The sequence below is a fragment of the Fukomys damarensis genome, unplaced genomic scaffold (assembly GCF_012274545.1).
Source record: "Fukomys damarensis isolate Sample0158 unplaced genomic scaffold, DMR_v1.0_HiC HiC_scaffold_28, whole genome shotgun sequence".
Classification (NCBI taxonomy): Eukaryota; Metazoa; Chordata; class Mammalia; order Rodentia; family Bathyergidae; genus Fukomys; species Fukomys damarensis.
The window spans coordinates 34203386-34225364 of NW_022900940.1; the positions used below are offsets into that span (position 1 = coordinate 34203386).

The window sequence follows — 21979 nt, forward strand, 5'->3', positions numbered from 1 at the left end:
GCAGTGAGGTCCATTTAGAGTGGACCGACCTATTTATAGACAGGAAGCCCAAAATTACTGCCATGCTTTAGGAAAATTATAGATCTACTTATAATGACTTATTACTTTCCATAGGGGGAAATAGAGACTATTTTTTTTTATTCACTGTGTAGGGTTTCTATGGTTAGGATAAAATGTTCAATAGCATATAGATTCTTCACATATAAAATATATTCCATAACACATGGTAGACATATTTTTGATGAATATTTGTTGAATTATTAAAGGACTGAATGAATGAATGAAATCAACTGACCCATATTTTCTAATAGTATCTCAGAATGCAAAGAGTATTGGTTAAAGCTGACACTTACGGGCATGCTATGATACATAAAATATAAAAAGCCAAATCTCTTCTAGAAAGATTCATAAGTAGGCAGAATCAGTTTATCAGCTTAAGCTAGTCACTGAGCCTCTCTTATTTCCTCTTTTAAAAGAAAGAGTTTGGAGCTATTGTCACTTTTAGCTCCAAAACCCCATGATCCAAATTCTAGTTTGGCCGATAACGGAAAACATGAAATAGTCCCTTGCAACATCTGCCCGGAGTTGAACTACTTTGTTTCGCATAGTAATCCATCTTAATTTCTTAATGAAAATAATGTTTCCTTTAATGGCTTTCTGCCTTCTCATTTTTTCCTTCTCTATTCCCCTTGCATTTTGCAGAATTTTTCCTTGTACTGAGTCATTTTTATTCAAGTCTTTCCCTCTGTAGCCAGGGAGTCCTGAGAGGCAGAGATGATGCCTCATTCATCTTCACATCCTTCAAGCACCTCTCACAATGCTTGCACACTGGAACCCCTTCCTTACAGTCCCAGGGCTGTTTGTTTAGCAGTCATCCTGGAGTAATGGTGCCACCCTAATTTGTGGGTTTTAATAAAATGCAGCTGCTGCAGCAGCTACCCATTTTCCTTCCCTCCCTCGCTCGGCTCTGGCCACGTGGGCAGCTACTGATTATTCAAAACTGCCAAGTTAGTTCTGCTTCTGGGACTCAGTCCTGCCTGGAATGGTATTTCCTGAGGTCCTCATTCAGGTCTCTGCTCAAAGTACCACCTTAGAGAGGAATTTCCGGGCTATCCCCCCTTGGGTTACTCGTTCAGCCACCAGTCTCCTCCTACCTGATATGACGGTAGTTTTTAAACTTGTTTTGTTCATCTTTCCCAGGAGAGAATAAGACCCATGAAAGCACCAAATGCGTCTGTCTTGTTTTCCACTCCACTGCCAGCAGCTGCCATGGGGCCTGGCATATGGTAGGTGCTTATTAAATATTTGTGGAATAACCTAAGTGGCCTCTCCCTCCCTCTATACCACAAGCTCCAGGTCACCTGCTCCCCCTTTCCACCTGGTGCCCCACTGGCCTCTGACCGTTGTTCAGAACTTTAGTGAAATATCAGATACCATATTTTCTTTCTGCTACCTTCAATACTATCACCTAGAAACTTCCTCATAACGGCATTCTTTTAGGACTAAAAATAGAAAGCGTAATCTGTAAATAAGTAAAGATTTTATTTTGTCAGGGAACATAGAAAAATTCTTTGAAATTTTAATGTGATGTTATTGCTAGATATTACATGATTATAATAATGGGAATGGAGTTGAAGGCATACCGGAAACTTGCCAGTTTATGGAATAAGAGCATGCTAATAATAATTATTATGAGACTTCATTAGCACTGACACTATCTTGGGTTCTATATTTAGAAGAAAGAAAAATAAATAGCTCATAAGGCAGGGCAAATAAACCAATATTTAAAAAATAACTATAATCTTATGACATAAGAAAATGTTTTGTGGGTATTACCAGAACCACAGCTTTTCATGCAAGGAGACTGTTCATAGGACAGTTGACTGCAGAAAGCCCTATTAAATAACTTATGGGTGGAAGAATAAATAGAAACCGTTTGAGACACAATCCTGCTGCCGCTCTGAAATTTCTTTAGGTTGTTGTGGGAGCCGTTGAACTATTGTTGCTCAACTCGTTTCCTACCCTTCCCTGCTCCTGCCGTGTATGGAAGAGGACTGAAAGGTGTGTTTCCCAACTGGCTGTCAGACTCTGTCAGCGGGGTTCCTGGCAGGAGCCTGGATGGGGAAGGAAGGAGAAGCCTGCTTCCTCTCCATTTCTTTGCATATGGCTGTCTCCAGCTGTGTCTGTGTCTTCTCCGTGGGTGCAGCTCCCTAGAGGAAAACGCTGGCACCTGGACTCTGGCTCCATAACCTCTTCCGTTTGTCATTCCAGACCTAGAGGTTAGCGCAACTTTCTGCTGCTGTCAATATCTGGGCTGCCTTTCTCTCTTCATTCCCTTTCTGTTCCTCCCATATCTTTCCAATTATTTCCTAATACAAACTTCTCTGTACTAAAGGACCTGTAGTTAGTTCCTTTGTCCCAAGTAGGCACCGATTGATGCAAGAGACTGCAAGTCATTAGTTTTGAAAAGTTTAAATTCCTGAATCTATGATCTTTAGAGAAGCTTTTAGAGAGAGAAAATCCAACTCCAGTAATTTGGACCATATTCTTTACAGGCATTTTATGTAATACTTAATGTTCCTTGGAAAAAAAGTAATTGAAGTTTAAAAATGATGGATCATTATGGGCCAGGGATTTAGCTCAGTGGCACTGCCGCCTGCCTCACAAGAACAAGGACCCGAGTTCGATCCCCGGTACAAAAAATTAAAAAAATAGATGTATAATTAGTCTATAATAACAATGAAGCTGTGATTTAAATATAATAATGGGAATTTTAATTTTAAAAGACCCATTGAAGTATCTAATTAATAAAGCAACAAAGAAGGGCACTAGAGTGTTCTAAATACAGAGAGATTCAACCGAACATACAAAGATAGCTTTCTCAGAAACCAAGACTATTTGCCTATTCAAAGGATATGGACATCTCAAAACTCATTTTACAGATCCTTGAGAGCAAGCTAAATACAAAGTCAAATGACATTCAGCAGAGCATTGCTGGAGAGTTATGTAACTCTAAGCAGTATGTCGGGAAGATTAGCAAGAAGGGATTCAAAAGGCTGCACTAATGATGTCAGCCAAGAGTCCCTAACCATCCTGAAAAATACGGCTGGGTGTTCCAATAGTGATGCATGTTACTCTGGCAGCGAGGAGGGGCAATAACCAACAGCCATCCAAACAAACACGTCATTGTAAAATGTAACTAAACCAACGCCATATAACATAGACCTGACACCCCTTTCACGAAGATAGGGAAGCTTAGGCAGTTCTGATGTCTCCTGCCACAGTATTCTCTAATTTTTAGATTATGCTTTGCAAAAGCTATGACTGCAATGAACATACCTCAGGTAAAGGCCTCTGAAAAAGAGAGTCTAACCTGAAAATCTTTGGTTTGCATGTTTATTCTTCTTTGCTTAGCTTCCCAAGATGACTTCAGATCTTCCCTTTCTTCTCAGGCTTTTGCAGTGCAACTCCTAAGACTCATGAAGACATTTTCTTTTTTATGGCTTCTTTTCTCCCACAAAATAACATGTCATCATAGCCTAAAATTGGTCATTAAAAAAGACCAGGCACAAATATATACCAAGGAAGATGTAATTGGGAACAATTCAAAATATTGCCTCCTCTGGGGAGAGAAGTTAACAGTACAAACAAAGTATTAAAAAGTCACTGATTTTTAATTTCAGCTCCAGTACTTCTTTACTCTGTGTGGCAGAAGATGAAGTACAATACTTAGCTTCTGTTTGCCTCACTGTATTTTAAAGAGGAACGATACTACTAATACCATGTTGGCCACTATTTTTATGGTGAATCCATAAATATTAAAGGACATTAGGCAACTCAGAAAATCAGCTGAACTCTTAAGGAACAAAGAGAAACACCCTAAGTGATGGTGAAGAATTAAATGGGCAGAAGATCCTCTCATGATAGTGGCTTCGTGAGCTTGAGGGGACAGGAGCTGTTCCGCATCCACCCCCACCACCCACTTCGACACCATTCACGTCAGAAAAACAATCGCATCTCCCCATCCATGGGAAGCCTCCTACTTCAGGCCACTCGGTGCCGCATGAAGTCTTACACGGGTGTATCATTTAGGTTAAATTTATGGCCCATCAGTACTTTAGCTGCAGGGAGCCTGGGAGGCAGACACTTGTGTACACCTTGTGAATATGGGTTTCACGTAGGAAACTACCAAAACAACAGATGTCCACTCGAAGTACTCACCTCCCAAAATGGAGTAATGTGTGCTTGAGGTGATGCTCTATGACAAAATACTCAGCACAGGCTACCTGGGAAGCCAAAAGAGGTTTATTCAGGCTCTTGATTTTGGATGTTCAAATGTAAGATCAGAGCCATTGATTCAGGACTCTCACGAAGGCAGCAGCACTTGTCAGAGTGAGAGCTCCTATCTCAAACCAGGAAGGACAGAATGAGAGAAAAAGAGGCCAGGGCCTTTTGCAGGTCCCCCAATGGCCTAAGCACTTCTCAGTAGGTCTCTGCTCTCAAAATTCACTGCTGCCCTGGGGAGCAAGTATTTAACACGTGGACCACCGAGGGACACTCATCTAAATTATAGCACGCACGTAAGATGTTCGGTAGGTGCTCAGCCCATAGGACACTTTTCAAAAAGTATGTGTTTTATTAAAAGCCGTTAAAAGAAACTGGAGTTGACCTGAATACCCAAAGTAAGCACCAATTAATGGTTTATCAGGGAAAACTAGCTCAATTATTAAGAGTTTTCATATGACTAACTCAACATTTGCTTTAATGAGATTAAGAAAGAGGCCTCAACTTGTCTAGTGCACAGGGTTGTCATAACATAAAGATATGGAAAGCAGGCATGAGGATTCTACAGGTTCATATGAATGGAAACAAGGGAATCCTGGAAAGCAGATTTTGATCTAGCAGACATGAGAGAAATCACAAGATTAATTTAAAATAAAATGCTTAAGTGGTGCATATCTGTAATTCTAGCATTCTGCAAGACTGAGGCAGGGGGCCCACAAGTTCAAATCCAGTCTGGGCAATCTACTGATTTAGCAAGCCCTGTGTCATAATAAAAAATTTTAAAATGGGTGAAAGATATAGCTCAGTGCAAGTCCCCAGTGCACACACACAAAATACATCCTACCTACAGAGAATTCTTAGCCATACCTGATTCTGCTTTTGTTCACTTATTTCTAGATGAAAGATATTTGATAGTATTTACACTTTGGTTGAGTGGTACTTATGAAAAGAGGGCATTATTTTTAATGGCATTTGTTCAAATAGGTGACAAAGAAGCCTAGATCCTAAACTACTGGGCCTTCCTTTTTCAAACTCCTTTCAGAATTACATGCTACCACATAATAGAGAGGATGATACTTTTCCAGTATCAAATACGACAAGTGGTGGTTTGCAGGAATGCCTGGATGTTGCTCAATCGTGTTCCCTTGCTGCTAGAATATGTACTTACATCCTACTTCCCGTTAGCATATGAGGCACCTTCAGTTTAAAATGCAGATGGTCTTGGTTACAGTTGCTATGTAGAATGTTATGAGATAGAAATTACTGTCATAATTAATAATAGGTAAAGGTTTTACCTTTGATGTGCTGCATTCTACATTTGATTGAGTCTTTTTGATTGTATTTATTGTGCTTCTCTATCATCCCATTGGTTTTCTGGCGATTTGTGTGCTTAGCTTGATGTCTGTTTCTATTTAGTCAAGGCTATTAATGCCTTTCAGACTTATTTTCAACTGCTCTGTAAGCACATATGGTTTAAGTTTAAAGGAGATTTACACTATTATACTCCTGGATATTAAAACCCACTTCTGTCTTCTTCATTTTGCTGTCCTTAAAAAGATGCTGTGATTTATCAAGAAGGTGCATATCATCTTGTACTGACTATAGCCAAAATAAGAACAAAGACAACCCTGAAAACAGATTCACCTGCAGTCAATTTTTTTTTGTAAAATAAAGATCCTCTAAATATGCAAACTTGTCATAACTTAAAAACCTTGTTCACGTGCACCAGAGAGGTACACAATGAAACATCATTGTGTAAACTGGGTTTCAAGAGTGGAGTAGACAGTCTGCTTTTACTTGCCCATTATCTTTTTCTCCTTTTCTGGATATGGTATTGAGCACAATCTTGATGAGGCTGATCATCAACATGGCCCACCTTCTCCTGGCAAAAGAGTGGGCACATGACCAATTCACATTCTTACTGGAATGTGAATATTGTGCTTTAGTCTTCAACTGAAAATTCAGGTCATGTATTGTAACCATGTATGTACCTAGAGAGACTGCCCGTTGATTTCTGCTACCTAGCCATCCAGAGTTGTTCTGGCTTTTTCTCCAATTTGAAGGACTATCTCATATCCATTTAGTAAGACCATTCAGTCTTTTGTTTTAGTATCTTTTGCTTGCAACCACAGAGCCCTGATACAGAAATTGGAACATGGAGTCGGAAGAGCTTCTATCATCAGAAAACTGTGTCTTTTGGATACTGGTAATTAGGAAAAGGATACAATGGCAAAACAATTAAGTTATTGTCTCTAGATGCTTGGCATCAAATGCTAGTTGGAAACAAAACTCGAATACAGTTTCTGTTCCACAAAACAAAAGATATAAGAAATTCTGGGACTGGAGTAAGTTAGCATTGGCCACCTTGAAGGTGAGAGGGTGGCAAATTTAAGTGTGTCAACTCTTGCCTCATATCCCCAAATAAAATTCAGACCGTACTGACCATCATGAAAAAAAAATGTGTCTCATATACATAAGGCTTAACATCTCCAAAAGACAAAGCTCAGAGTATGTTTCACCAGGCTGCTGAACTATCATTCAGATTCAGATTGATTTCTGATTGAATTCATTCACATCTACATAAAGGCCTCTGAGTGAAGATTAGGTAGTGATCCGACTCCTGACATAGCGTATCCCGCATCTGTTCTCCACTAGACCAATGTGAGAAATTTACAGTTAGAGCAAATACAAAAGTTGCAGAAATTTGGTAATGTATATAATAAAAATCTATGGCCAATTTATGAAAATAGATTTCGAATAAAAACATTGATTGGTCTGAATTCTGATCAGTGTATTGGCTGAGACAGCTGTCGCTCTCAGAGCTCCTTAGACTGGTGAATGCAAGCATAGACTGAAAGCTTTCCTCAGTAATTTAAAATGAAAGGCTGGGAATCCTGTGATATAATTTAGAGCAGCGGTTCTCAAAGTGTGGTTCCCTGATCGAGAGCGTCAACACTCTTCAGGAATTTCTGAGACATGAAGAGTCTGGGGTTCCATCCCAATCCACTGAATCAGAGACTCGAGGGTTGTGGCCCAAGAAGGGTTTTAAGTTAGCCCTTGGCGAGATCCTGATGCATGTTCAAGCTTAAAAGCCACAAATGCAGGGAAAGGAATGTAAAGACTCAGAGGGTGAAACGCTGCTTGACTTGTCTACTTCCTCCCACCTCTGCCCTTCTAGGGGGCGTGAAGAACCCTCGGGTTGAGGAAGGATCACTCCCAGAACTGCTGTGGCTCCTCCCTGTGGGGTGACCGCCCTCATGGAAAAGACTGCAATCGTAGTCTCCCCTGACTTCGGTGGGCAGAATCTCATAATGGCAGATACCTTGAACTCCAGTACCAGACCCCTGGGTTTGAGCCCAACTCTGGTACTCATGAGCTCTGTGACCATGGGTGCCACTTACTCTCTGTATTTCTTAATTTCCCCCATATAAAATGGAGGTGTTAGTAGCAATTTCTAATAAATAAATGTATGAAGACAGGAATGAGTTAATAGAAAACTCTTGGATATTATCTAAAACATACTAAATGCTTTATAGTTTGTTATTTAAAATCAGAGAAATTCAGAACCATGCCTTAGTTTGCTTTGATTTATTCACATTCAATGATTATATTTGTTGTGTAGATCATTGTGTCAACAGTTTTGGTTAGTTCTCATCAATACTGCACAATATACCCATGTAGAACAGAGAGAGTCCTTTAAATGGATAGAATAAAATAATTAGTTCTGGAGGCTAAGAGTGCAAACTCAAGATATCAACAAGAGCTGTGTTCCCTCCCTCTGAACCTTTAAGGAATTTTTCCTTACATATTCTTTTCTTTTGGTTGTTTGTTGGCAGAAATTGGCATATTTTGGCTTATAGATGCATTACTCCAATCCTCTGTCTCCAAATGGTATTCTTCTTGGGTCCCTACCTGAGTTTCTTCTTTTATAAATGAACCAGCCATATTGGAATAGGGACCCACTGTATTCTTGTATGACCTATTTTTTAATTTATATCTGCGGGAAACTTACTCCCAAATAAGCTGTCATGCTGAGTACTAGGGGTTAGGGCTTCAAAGTATCTCATTTTTGGAGACACAATGTTTTTTTAAAAAGAAAAACAGATTTCATTATGTAGCCCAGGCTGGCCTTGAACTACGGTGATCCTCTTGCCTTAGCCTCACAAGTGCTGGGATTACAGGCATGAAGCACTACACCTATCTGAAGACACAGCTGAATTTATAACAGCATCTTAAAATGAATTTTAAATCCTTTGGTTAGACATTTGTTTTTTATTTTGCCACAGACCCCGCCATTCTATGTTGTATCACATCTAACATGGTTTATGCCCTCGAGTGACATGCATTTCATTTTCTCTAGACAGCGAATGCTAAAAATAATAGGATGATAAAAGAGAAATAACTTTATAAAGTCATACTCAAAATGGAATCATATTCCTCATATGCAGAAACTCCCACATGTCTATATTTGGATGCCAAAGACAATATCAGACTTTAAATTTTTTTCTTTTCAAGAGCACGTATTTTGAAGTCAAATTTATTTGAGGCTAGACTGCAACTCCACCATTCACAAACCATGAATATAAACTAAGCTTATTTTATCATCTTCAAAATGGAGACATTAACACCCATCACATAGAAATTAACATCCATCACATCATCATCTGATGAACAGAGTTGATCAAATAGAACTGTGTACATAAATAGTATTGTTATGACACATAGTAGGTTCTCAAAAAATGGTAGCAAAGCAACAGTGCTAGTATTTGGTAGTTATTCCTAGGTAGGCATTAGTATCCAAATGGGCAAAGCTGTACATCTGCTATATATTCTGGTTTTTGTCATTTTTACTGCTTATATATTTTTATTATCTTTTTATGGATTGCACATTTAATTTGACACCTTTCTTTAAGAAAGCAAGATCATGATACTTACTTACCCTTTCACCACAAGGTCTTTCCTAGTCTTGGCACAGACTGGCCCTGGCTATGCCAGAGACATTAGAATACCCTTTGCAAATTCATTCCCTATATATTTTTATATTCAGTGACATCTTCTGTATGCCCTTAACCTTCAGACTTCGTGTATCCCTGGGTCTGTGTTTGCATTATTTGCTTACCCCTAGAGAAGAAAGCCAAAGAAAGATTAATTCATAAAAAATGAATGGTTGTTGAAACTCTTCAAAGCCTTGATTTACTGCATAATTAGTAGACAACATTAGAAAACAGAATATCTTTATGCCTGTGAATTAAGTAAATTGATTAATTCATTAATTACGTATGATAACACCATAGATAGCATAATCGTACCACTGGTTAACAAAACACAGCAGAAGAATCAAGCATGCTTTCAATATGGTCAAGAATTTATTTACAATGTTAGGTCTTCCTTTTAGAATCCTAATTAAGACCTCAGGAATGCCATACATAGTCCACACACGTTTTTTTGTGGGAAAGTCACATTACCTACAAGGCATACTACAATGAATAATAATCCTCTTTTTCTCCCAGTATTTTATCCAAGTCAGAAATCACTCACTCATTCATTCATCTATTCATTAAATAAATACTGTTGAACATCTTCCATGTTTCAGGTATGTATTACTAGTAGGAGTAGTTCATGTTTGTGATGCATAATGAATACATTTGTTGTAAATTGTTCATTCATTAGTACACGCACAGAACGCACTTTCTTTTTACTTCCCCCTGCCCCCACCCCAACAACTCTTGGTTCAGCACTTTTGTAAGCACTGGGATACAATAGTGAGTATACTAGATGAAGAACCCTGCCCCCATGGCAAGAAAGTTCTCTCAGTGTTATGCATGAGAGTGGAGACAGAGGCCAAATTATAAGTAATTAAGTAAAGAAAACACTTTCAGGCTGTGAAGGAAATTAGTAGGGTAATATGAAAGTGGTAATTTGGGGCCTGGGTTGGCCACTTCTTATGAGGTGACCAAAGTTGTACATATGTGGCAAAATTATATTTGAACTGAAAATCAAAGAATTTAACTATAAAAGCTGTGTCAAAGTCAAGGATTAGCGTATACAAAAGTGCCCAGAAAGAATCAGAAGTATGTAATAAGGGAAACAAAGGGCAATGAAGCTGGAGAATTGGGGCGGTATACCGAGTTTCTTGGGAAGTCTTAAGGGGATGAAAGGAAATGACATGTTCTGACTCATGTGTTAAAATGCAGACTACTAGACGGGGAACAGATTGGAGGGGCCAGAGTGTAAGGGGAGACTTGTTCAAAGGCAACATAGGAAGGCAAATGGAATGGAATCATGGCAATGGAATTAGAAATTAAGTTGGGCTTGAAACACAATTTGGAGGGAAGATGAGTGGGCTTGATGGTGGATTAGGTGTTGGGAAGGAGCAAGAGGGAGAAATCAGTGATGACCTCTGAATTTCTTCATTGAGCGACTGAGCGGGATGATGGTGCCATTTACGGAGGCTAGGAAGATAATTGAAGGGTGAACTTGATGTAAGTTAAGCTATTTCTCATTTGTCTGTGTTAACTTTAAAATGCCAATTTAGCATCTTTACCAGGATGTTGAAAAATAGAAAGTTGGATGGATAAATCTGGAGCCAGCAGAAAAATCAAGGCAGGCTATGAATTTGAGATTGATCATCCAACAGGTGGTATGTAAATCCACAAAACTGGAAGAAATCATCAGTGCTGAGCAGGTGGATAGGAAATAAAAGAGGCTTAAAACCAACCCTTGGACATCACCATATTTACTAGTGGAGTAGGAGAGAATCCCAAGGCAAGGAAAGTTATTTAAATTTTCTCAGTCTTCATTCCTGCATCTGTAAAATGACAATGACCACATATTTAACCCATTAAAGTTCTGGGTAATATATATGACGCATGTGTACACCTGAATTACTTTTGAAAAGACAAACAAAGGAACCATAAAGGCATCCATCAGGGAATAAAGAATGAGAGGGCACAGTATCCTGAATGTCAAGGAAGGGCAGAATCTCAGGAATGGGATGTGGTCTGTTGACTCACATGCGACAGAATAATGAAAGCAGATTCAAATAGAGAAAAGGCCACTGTACTTGCTATCAAAAATGTCACTGAGGACCATCAACATTGTGAATTCCATGAGATGGTGGGCACCAAAACCAAAACATATAGGCAGTGAGCAGTGGAATGCTTTCTCAAGTGTTTGAGCTGTTGAAGAAAAGGAGAAATCAGTAGCACAAGAGTAGAGGTACAAAGAGAAAACTGTCTTTTCGTATGAAGTAAAAGGAGCCGTGCTGTAGGCCAATGGGAAGGGGGAAAAGATGCAGGAAGAGTGCCTATGGAAACAAAGTGCAAAGAACATAGAGCCAGGACTTTGAAAAGCAGATAAATTCCTATTCTTACAAGGATGGGAAGGAGTTTTGGGGCTCTGTAGGGACCAGGTCATTGGCTGGAATGCACTCTAAGTAGAGAAGCCCAAGAGTGAATACTTAGTGAACACCAAAATTACTAGAAAACTGGAGAAATTGAAAAAATGGAATGAGTTAATTTAAGAGCATCAGATTTGGGTAGATAGAGAAGCCTTCAAAATTAGGATTTACCTATGTGGAAGCTGAATTTTTCCAATAGCCTAATGGGGCCATCCTTCTTGGCTTCCAAGACACAGAAATGCCAACATTTTATTCTTTGGTTATTCTTTTTCCACAATATGTTCTCAAATAGAATCCAGAACACTAGACCAGATGTCTCTCTCCTAGATTGTAACTGAATTTCAAATCCATTATTCCAAGCTGTCCCCATGTCACTGAGTCACTTGGAGAACTGTTTAGGAATTCCCAAACTCTTGAGTCACAAACTGTAGATACTCCCACAGTTGGATACTCAAATCTATTCTGACTGAAATTGATTCATTGAATTCTTAATAGAAAACTTTAGTCTACTGTTTTTATGAAGATCAGTAGCAGGATATAGATAAAAATCAACCAATTCACAGATTGATGTAACAGGTACTAATGTTGGTATGAAATGTCTATCAGAGTTCTCTCGCTCTCTCTCTTTCTCTCTCTCTCTCTCTCTCCCTCTCCCTCACCTCCCTCTTTTTCTCCCTCTCTCTCTTTCTCTCTGATGGCCTGAGCTGCACAATGGAAATTATAATAAGATAAATTCTCTCCATCACAGCTCCAAGACCATAAGCCATTTCATTACTCAGCTGGCTTTCCCCAAACCTCCAGGTTGTAAAAGGAGTCTATTTATGAAATATCTGGCTATGGTGTATAATAAACAATGCCAGAGTGAACTAAAAACAGACTAATTTAATAAGCAATTCCTTTCTCCTACACTGTTTAAATTTACATAATCAACTGGCTATAATATTTAGCATACTTTTAATGTTTCACATTTATTTACACTACAATTCTCTGCTTAAGACTTTTCCATTCACCAAAATATTGATTGGCCTACAAAGGGTATAAAATAGCAAATATTCCACTGGTAATCATTATATGAATGTGAGAGACATAAGAGGTGGAGCTACTATATTTTTCTTGTTAATTATAAACCTGATATTCCATTAAAATGCATGAGATGACAAAGTCTCAGAAAACTCTTTAAAGCTATTACTAGCAGATAAAGGATTCTACAAAAGTATTAATATTAGCATCATTAAAATAGTTTTATCAAGTGTGTGTTTATCTCCAGATTGAAAACAACAGCAGCTTGAACAGGAAAAATACCCTTGAGTAAGGTGGCACGAGGGCTCGCAGCAGTTTCAGAGCCACATGGAGTTATCTCATGGCTTCACAGAACTAAAGAAGAAAAATGTTGACGCCAGCATTGTAAGATGTAATAGAGTAAATAAGTCTATTTTTCATCACCTTGAGCTCCGAGAAGAAAACACTGCAGAGTTACCTCAATAAGGGAAGAGCTCAGATATCAAAATACATTAACTTTACTTTAATTGATTTAAACAGATCCAGAGCTTTCTAAATGCACATGATGTTATTTCTGCATAGCGGACAAAATAGATCTGTGTTAGATTGCAAAGCCCCATCTCATATCTCTGTCTGGTATGAAAAGGAAAAAAAAAACAAAAACAAAAAAAGAAACCCTCTCCATTTCTTAGTCTTCTTAAAACACAAGTGCGTGGGCATGTGCACATATGTACTCTTGGGGAAATATACATATGTGATTAGCTTTAGATAAATAATTTCCTTTCTTCAAAATGTCTTTTGGTAATATTAATACATTGTTTCAGAAAGCCATGGTCAGGGAACAGTAACAAAAAGTCACAGCCAGGTTTCCTTTTCTCCACTATAAAAAATATTTATTTCAACCCCTTCAATTCTTCCACTGAAATGATTTCTTTTGTCAGTTGCTTCCTCTCTCTTATTCTCTGTTTGGGGATCATGGTTTTTTAAAGTCAGAGATGAATAGCTGCAGGGTAGAGCTACCTGGAAAGGCTCACATCCACTTTCCCACTCTCAGATGAGAAAACTGCAGCTCAAAGCAGGGAAATGACTTACCATATAACTTTGGTGTGGCAGCATCTGCTCTAGACTCCAGGTCTCGTTGTATGATATAGGTCTAGGAGAGGAAAAAAAATGAGAAATATAAGCCCAGGTTTCCATTTCAAGCAACTCCTTTTGAATTTAGACTATTTTGGTTTTTGGTTAAAAAACATCTACAATAATTCCTGTTCTGATATGAGAAGAATGTGGGAATTTTATGGATGTTTCTCTGGTAGTTGAATTAAATAATGATGCTTCTTCTATGTCTCTGGGTTCATTCAAAATATTTTCTTCTAGCGTCTCTGTAGATTAGAGTTCTGCTTTTAATCTTGGGTTCACTAAGCACCAGGCATGACCATAAAAAGAATGTTGGAAACATGTGCTGATTCTCAGGAAGTTCACATCCAAGGTGATGAAGCAAGCCCTTACCTCCCCCGCTTTTCACACTGTACCTCACATTCAAAGGCCAGCAAATGAAAGAATTCACCTTGGCACATTGTGCAAAAGCCAACACTCCATATTTCTTCACTAATCCTAAAGCAAATGTTATTGAATGGACTCCTTTAAGTGCTTCGTTTATTTTAGGGAAATATTTACAGAGGAATCCTTCCTATGTGGGGCATGAAAGACTTTTATAAAAGAATATTAATTATATGCTGAAAGTTAAAAGTATCACTGAGCAAGAGTACCACTGCGTAAAATACCAATATACCGTCTCATGGGTCTGCTAATTTAGGCCAGGCCTGAGTCTATATTTTCAGCTGAGAACTGAAATTATTTAGCAATTATTTAGTTGAGCATAAATATTTAGAGACAGGTTTTGCTAACAAATCTTGCCTCCAGGAGCCAGGCCCATAACAATATTCTCAGCACTGGTTTTCCACACATAAATCAAATATCTAACTTCACACCTTCTCTATTTCATTTTTATTATTTTGTACAGTCCCACTGCTCCTTTTTATTTCTGGCCTCCTTTTGCACTACTCTGTAGAATGGAAACTGGCGGATGTCCTGGGACCTGCACTGAGAGACAGAAAAACTGTTCAAGAGAATAGGGTTGCACTCTTTTTGAGTGTACCACTTCTCATGTGTAAAGTTTTATGAGAGTTTTGGATTTTTGGGGTCTGGGATTTGACTTTTATGAAATGTGCTGTTACACATTCTCTTTCCCCTGTTTTGTGTTTGAACATATGTACAGAAATATATGCCCCTTGCCTATGACACAGAAAGCTGTGAAAAGCACTAAGCAATTCCTCAATGTACCAGGGATTCCCTTCTTTGAATAACTGACCAGTTCTGAGTATGAAACCAAATGTTCAAAGCAAGGGTGCACCCTTTGGTGGAGTGGGGTAGGTTTTCCTGTATCTTGTGACTTTTAAGCACATGACTCCTGCGAACTCTTATCCTTTGAAAGTGTTCTGCCTCTTCAGAAAAGGTTCACCAATTTTCCAACTCTCCACTAAAACTTCACCAGGAGTATCATTGACAGCAGCTCTCCAGCTGAGCTCTCTATATATGGTAAATAAATCATGTGAACAACAGTCCCCAATTTCACAATAATTGTTTGGAAATCTCCGTAACATCAAACATTTTGTTAAAAGTCTAGAAAGAAATAAGCGTAGCTCTTTTGTTGTCGTCGTCGTTGTTTTGCTTCAGAGTGATTTGTTCTAAATACAGCTTAACAGGCAGATGACTGGTTTGTGACTAGAGTATCTTTTTTGAGATGAAAAAGCAATACAAATGCTTCCCCAAAGGATGCCAACCAGGCACAAAGCAACACAGAGACCATGGAATGGAGGCACCTGGGGGAAATTCTTATCACAAATTGGATTGACAGGGAGGACTCGGTGCCTTCCCCAGCACACATGCCTCTGAAAAGCTGAAAGGGAATCACAATGCTTTAGGAATGAGATCTGGGAATTGCCTAAGTATGAGAGTTTCAAATTGCTCAGGCATTAAGAGAGTAAGAACACGAAATGCAAATATTGCAGGAATAAAGGGGGAGAAGAGATGACACAAAACACATATCATTGAGAAATGGAATTGGAATCCGGAGCCACACTCTGGGGTTTGGATTTGGAGAGATTGCTTGTTCTGTGAGGAAGGTAACTTGCATTTATTCCTCCCTTTCTTTTATAGCTGACTTTTTGCACATCACACCTGAACAGAAAGGCAAGACAGGGCTTCCTTCATGCAGCAGTTGAGCATGGAAGAAGAAAATCTGTTTAAACCCCATTGGTCAAAATCTTTCTCAATTATGAAAAAAAAAAAAAAACAGACCGAAGAGATAAATTAAAGTCAAGCAATCTATGTCTGCAAAAGTCATTATAAATGTTAGAAATTGAGGGCTTTAAGTTTGTACACAGTGCTCTCTTGGCTCTCTATAAAGTTAAGACATCAACACTTCTACAACAAGGGAGGGATCAAATAGCGTGATGAAACAATGAACTTCATTCCACAGAACTTACCAGAAATATTATCATATTTCTTTAAAATTCTCCTTGTGAGAATCATCTGTAAGATCAGGCAAATTATACCCACATTTAAATTTCTGTATAATGGGTTTTAGAATTCTTATGTTAGAGTTTCTATGCAATCAATCATGCCCCATCTAAACAAAATAATCATTTACTCATCGGGGAGTCCCCACTCATCCAAGCTATGGCCAGAGCATAAGAATGGGCATTAAGGTATTGCCCTTTCAAGAAATAGGAACTCTGAAGCATTATCTTACACAAAGACTTCTGGAGATGAGAGCACTGGACTCCCCTGAGATGAGAGGGCTGGCTGGAAAATCACAAAGACAATTTTATGGCCAAACCGAAGGTCGAGAACAGCAGCCCAGATTCTTTCAGTGTTACTTTCTTCCTGCCTAGGTTTTGAGGATGAACTAATGAGGGATATTTGCACAGACTAGTGTTAGTGGAAGTTTAAACCTTGGGGGATCTAGGTCTGAGAAGGCAATTACGTTGATTCTTCTCAGCAGAGAACAAGAGGAACTGGTTTATAATATGAGCAATGTGAGATTTTCTCTGAAGTACTGTATTAGCTCCCACGTTTCTCTCCCTTGCCAGGCACTCAGTAGAGCACATTAAATAAATATTCGTATGTAGAAGCAGAGTGCTCTTTTCACAGAGCTGTAGTTGATACAGTGATTGGCATAAAAGAGTGGGAGGCAGAGAAACAGGTCAGGAGGCTACACACTGCTTCTGGCTTTTAAGAAGCATGGGCTGCCCCTCATGCATCCTAGACAGATGATTCCTCGAATGGGAACAACACTAAGTTAGTGTATTGCTGACTTGACTTCCTTCCTTCAAAATGGCTTATTCACATATCCTGCAGGACTCTTTCCGATATAAGATTCACAGTGCCTTCTGGGCTACCGTGCTATGAGAAAAAGAGGAAGCCCTGTGTTCTTGTTAAGAATGAAGGCTCTGCTACTCATGAGGTCTGCGTTGGCTCTTGAATAAGTGGCTGGAACTTTCTAAAACTCTGCTGTCGTATCTGTAGCAGAGCTAATACTTCTGTCTCCAAGGGTGATCGGGAATACTGAATGAGAGGGTGTAGGTAGTATAATCTGAAAAAGGCCTGGTTCATAATAAACTCGTGACAAGGCTTGCTACTGGTGTCATTATCCTTGAAAGATGATTGACAACATTTCTGGAATAGTGACATAACCAAACAGAGAATGACTAGGGAAAGCCAAAGGCATCTGTCCTCAATCTTGAAAGAGCTTTTCTGTAAAAGGCTTAACCCATGTTTCCACCTGTGGCTCCATAAACATTTTTTATATCCCCTAAAGTTCTAATGTTCTACATGCAGCTGGCCCTTAAGTGAGATGCGCTCCTACCCTGGAATTCTTTGTCTTTTTACCAGAAGCTAAAAATGAAAAGGCTTAGATATGCTAGTGATCCCTGGAAGAGCAAAACAAAAACAGTGATACTAATTAGTAGCTACTAGAGCTGTTCAACATGGCAATAAGCAGTGAATTTATGGTTTTGTTAAGAGTCAGGATACATTTGAAATCTTTTATATAATATTAGATATGAAAATACACACCATCTGGACCTCTTGCTGGTAGCCTTGAAATGTCTACATCTCACAGGAATCAAACCCATTTTACCTGCTAGGGAATAAAACACCTGTTTCACATATTACTTCACACTGGGTGATGAACATTTCCACCATCTCTAGCCAGAAAGAAAAAAATGAAATGGTGGCTTCACATTGTTTAGTAGATTTTAAAAAGCTAGCAGGGTTGGGGGCTGTTTTACAGTGTGGTTGGAGGAAGGATCAGCAAATTGTCCCTGTAACAACCCCTAATAATTTGGGGGAGTTCTCTGTAGCTTTGCTTGCTATTGATAAGAAAGCATTTTCTTCTCATTATAAATCTGCTTATGAAAACACTTAGTGAGATGAGCCAAGTGCATCTTGGCTGCTGGTTGCATCTTGTAATGGATGGTCCCAAAGTGGATAGAAGGCTGTAATTCACCAGAGGAACTCTGGTGATGACAGAAAATAGTTGAACAGGTTATGAATAGCCTTAGAATCTTGAGAGAGAATAAAGATTTGCATTTTTTTCCTAGGACATCTGTTGTTATTCTATAGATACCCTTCAGCAAACTTGCTGGTGGTGGGTGGGGTCCCTAGCATATCTTCCTTTTTCACTTTCATAAATCCTTTTGTTCTTTATCTGAAACAAAATTTCCTGATAGGTTGCTTTTAAAAATAAAAATAAAAAACATGAGCATATCATTATCTTTGATAAAAACACCCCAATGATTCCTTGGTATCGTTAAATAGCCAGTCAGGGTTCAAGTTTCCAATTGTCTCATGATTTGGGGGTTTATTTGTTTAAATCAGGATTCAAATAATATCCACACATTTATAGTCCCTTGTAATGTATTTTCTTGCCATTTACTTTGGCACCATTATTTGTCGCAGAAATTGCCACAGTCTATTCTGCTAATCGCATCTCTGTGGTGTCATTTCACAAGTTCATGTGTCCTCTATTTTTGGTATGGTAGGACATAGCATATATGATAGACAGTGTATTGTATATCTATAGTTCAAAGACTCAATCAGTATATGTTGTAGAGCAAAGGCTTGATGTGATTAAAGTTTGATTTTCTGTTCACAAGATGATCTGGTTGATGGTATTTCTTTCTTGCTGGAGAGTTTTATTATTATCTGGTGGCTTCTGTTTCTGTCATGTCAGCAGTTGTTAATGATTAATAGCTATAGTCACAAGTTTATTCTTTGAAAAATATTGCTATTCTAATCCTATTGTACCTTCCTTGTTTGTTGGTTATAATGATTTCACAAACAGAAACATTTCGCTGGTCAATTTTTGGATACTCAGTGGAATAGTTTGTATAAGAAAGACAGGCTAAATACTAGATCTTTCCCCTTATATATCAATTTCAAATAGATGATTTTTCTACCTTTGGTAATAGTTATCTAATTGTAAACTATTATTATGAGCTCATGGGCTTAAACATTTGAACTGTATCAATACACTGAAGTTTTATACAAATGCCTTGATGGCTTTTCTTTTCTGAAGAGAAGACTTTTGACATTACTGTAGTAAATCTCAGTAGCTTCCATACCATTTGCTATAAGATCTTTCAGGCTTATTTGGTATATATTTTGCCTCAGATATGCGATCAACAATTTCTTAAATGTGCCCAGGTACCTTTTTATGCCCTAATTGGTATTTGGGTCCTATAGTCTGGGCACTAAGACTGATCAGTGGTTCTGGATCTTTTCAGTGGACAGAAAACTCAGTAATCTGTATTACCATTAATGATAGTTATGCTTTCAGTTCAAATCCAGAACCACAGTATTTTTACATAATTTGTCCATCTTAGGTCTGTATTTCCTCTCTCCCTTGTCAAATATACAATGATAACAACAGCAATGTTGGAAATGAAACATTCCACAATTATTCATATATTTATCGTAGAGAATTAAAAGGAAGTTCTTCGTATCACAGCAAACTTACACCAAGGTCAAAGTAGCAGTACCTACTCTACCAATGACAATGATTACTGAAAATATATATTTTTTTAATTCTTTTTGTGTAGTGAGATATTCCCATAAGAGATGTTGAATTGCAATTCTTGCATTCTATGAAATTATTTTTCTCTTTCTTATTATGCTACCAACTGTATGTGCATTGGATTTATTTGTTTCATTTTGCTTCTCTTTCTAAAAATTGCTTTTTAAATTTTATTTTTATATTATAAGAAGTGTGTAAAATATTTACGTGGTGTGAAAGTCAAATCTACAAATAAGACAAATTCAATGAATTCTAGCATCTATCCCTGTACCCTATTCCTTCTTTATTCCCATAAACCACAGACAATGAATGTTTCTTTTAAAAATGTCTTCCCCTTTAGGCTGACACATGCCTGTAATCCCAGAACTCTGTGAAGCTAAAGCAGGAGGATCACAAAATTGAGCCCAACTGGGGCGACTTAGCAAGAACTTGTTTAAAAATTTAAAAAGGGATGGGTTTGATTCCCAGTACTACCAAAAAATTTGTTAGTTAAATACAAATTGATATTTATTTATTATACATATTTTAAACCACTTTGCTTTTTTCACTTCAGCAGCATATAAAGATACTTGTTAACCTTTTTAATTACACAGTACCCATTCTATTGCTATACCACAGTTGATTTAACCAGTCTCCTATTCATATATATTTGGGTTAGTTTCAGATCTTTGCTATTAAAAATACTCCTGTATATCAGGGCATATATCTTTTCATATTTTTATGAGGGTAGCTTCAGAATAGATACCTAGAAATGAGATTTCCAGATCAAAAACAAAAGTCCATGAAACTTTGTTAATTGTTGTCAAATTCTTCTCACACAGTGATCCTGCTGTTCTGCACCTCCAGTGACATGGTAAGAGAGTAAGCCTCTATTTCACGCCAACATCTTTCTTGCTAGATGGAACAGTGATTGTAATTTTACTTCCTCCCCTATATTTCGGAACAAGATGAAAAGATAGCCATTCCTTGAAATGATATTTGTGGGAAAAGTTTCAGTGCAGCAAAATTCTAGAGATTCATTAGCTCTTTCTTCCCTCCTGTGAGTCTAGGAGTAAAGTATTAAACATAAAACAAAGAGCTAACTACTTATGAAAGTGGCTTTAATGTTTGTTGATGGAGTTATTTCTTCCTTTTAATTCTCTCTTCGTTAGATTTAAGATGGTTTGGCTTCCTCTGCATTCTGCTAGCCATCAGTGTGAGTTAGAATGTTTTTGTTTATCTATTCTAAAACATTCTGAACTGAAAAATAATGCACTTGATTTATATCAACTTACTATCCTCTATAATATTGTTTCCAAAGCACACTCTGTGAACAATGCCAGTCTACAAATTGTTTGTGTACATAAAATAAGCACACAAATTATAATCAGTATACCAAAACTCATGATAATTTGCTATCAGGTTAATATCAAGTACGTGATTAGAGACTTTTACAAAGGCATGGATCCACAATAGATTAGAAATGTTTTAAAAAAAATCTTTCATTACAGTCTAAGAAGCCCTGCTCTATGGTCTTATTTTTCTATCTCAACCCATGTGATCATATTTTAATGGTAGTTTCATTTTTCAATCTTTTCTCACATAGTTGATTTTTTTTAAATTTCAAAAAAATGTTCATACTCTGAAATAAAAAATATATCCTCAATATGTACTTTAAAATGCTTTCCATTTTGTCTTTCACATACATCTTTGATCAATATAGCGTTTATATTTGTAAGGAGTAGAAAATGAGGATTTTATTTCTGAAAAGATCTCATATCTATCCTTACTGCCAACTTTTATTTCTAATGTTATTGATAATTTTTGGAATGTTTTGTTTTGTGTTGAAAGCCACACCTTCTTTGAGAAATCAAAATTTTATTTCTTCTGTCTCATATCTTTTAATGTTTTTTCTTGTCTTATTGCAATGGCTCAGAATTCAAACACAGTCTTGAATAAAATAAGAGTGGATAGTTAGGAATTCTTGTCCTGTTCTTGACCTTTGAGGAACAGTCTCACCAGTAAGAAAGATGCTTGCTTTTCCTTTTAGCTTGTGTCCTTCTCTAGGCTAACATTCATATTTATTTCTACTTTGCTAAAGGATTAAAAAATCATTATTGATAAATATGCAAAACTTCTGTAATCAGCCCCCAATCTCCATCTATGGCCTTAGGTCTTTT

The 21979-nt window shown here is 37.7% G+C and overlaps 1 long non-coding RNA gene across 1 annotated transcript in view; it reads right to left on the reverse strand.

Annotated features, from left to right (window-relative positions):
* Positions 1-9236: 9236 nt before the first annotated feature.
* LOC117283603 overlaps positions 9237-21979 on the reverse strand; it is a 551579-nt gene continuing 538836 nt past the window's right edge. The window contains exons 4-5 of the long non-coding RNA XR_004514634.1: positions 13775-13835; positions 9237-9405 (exon numbers count right to left, since the gene is read on the reverse strand). This is a non-coding gene — a long non-coding RNA (uncharacterized LOC117283603). The remainder of the gene's footprint in view (positions 9406-13774; positions 13836-21979) is intronic.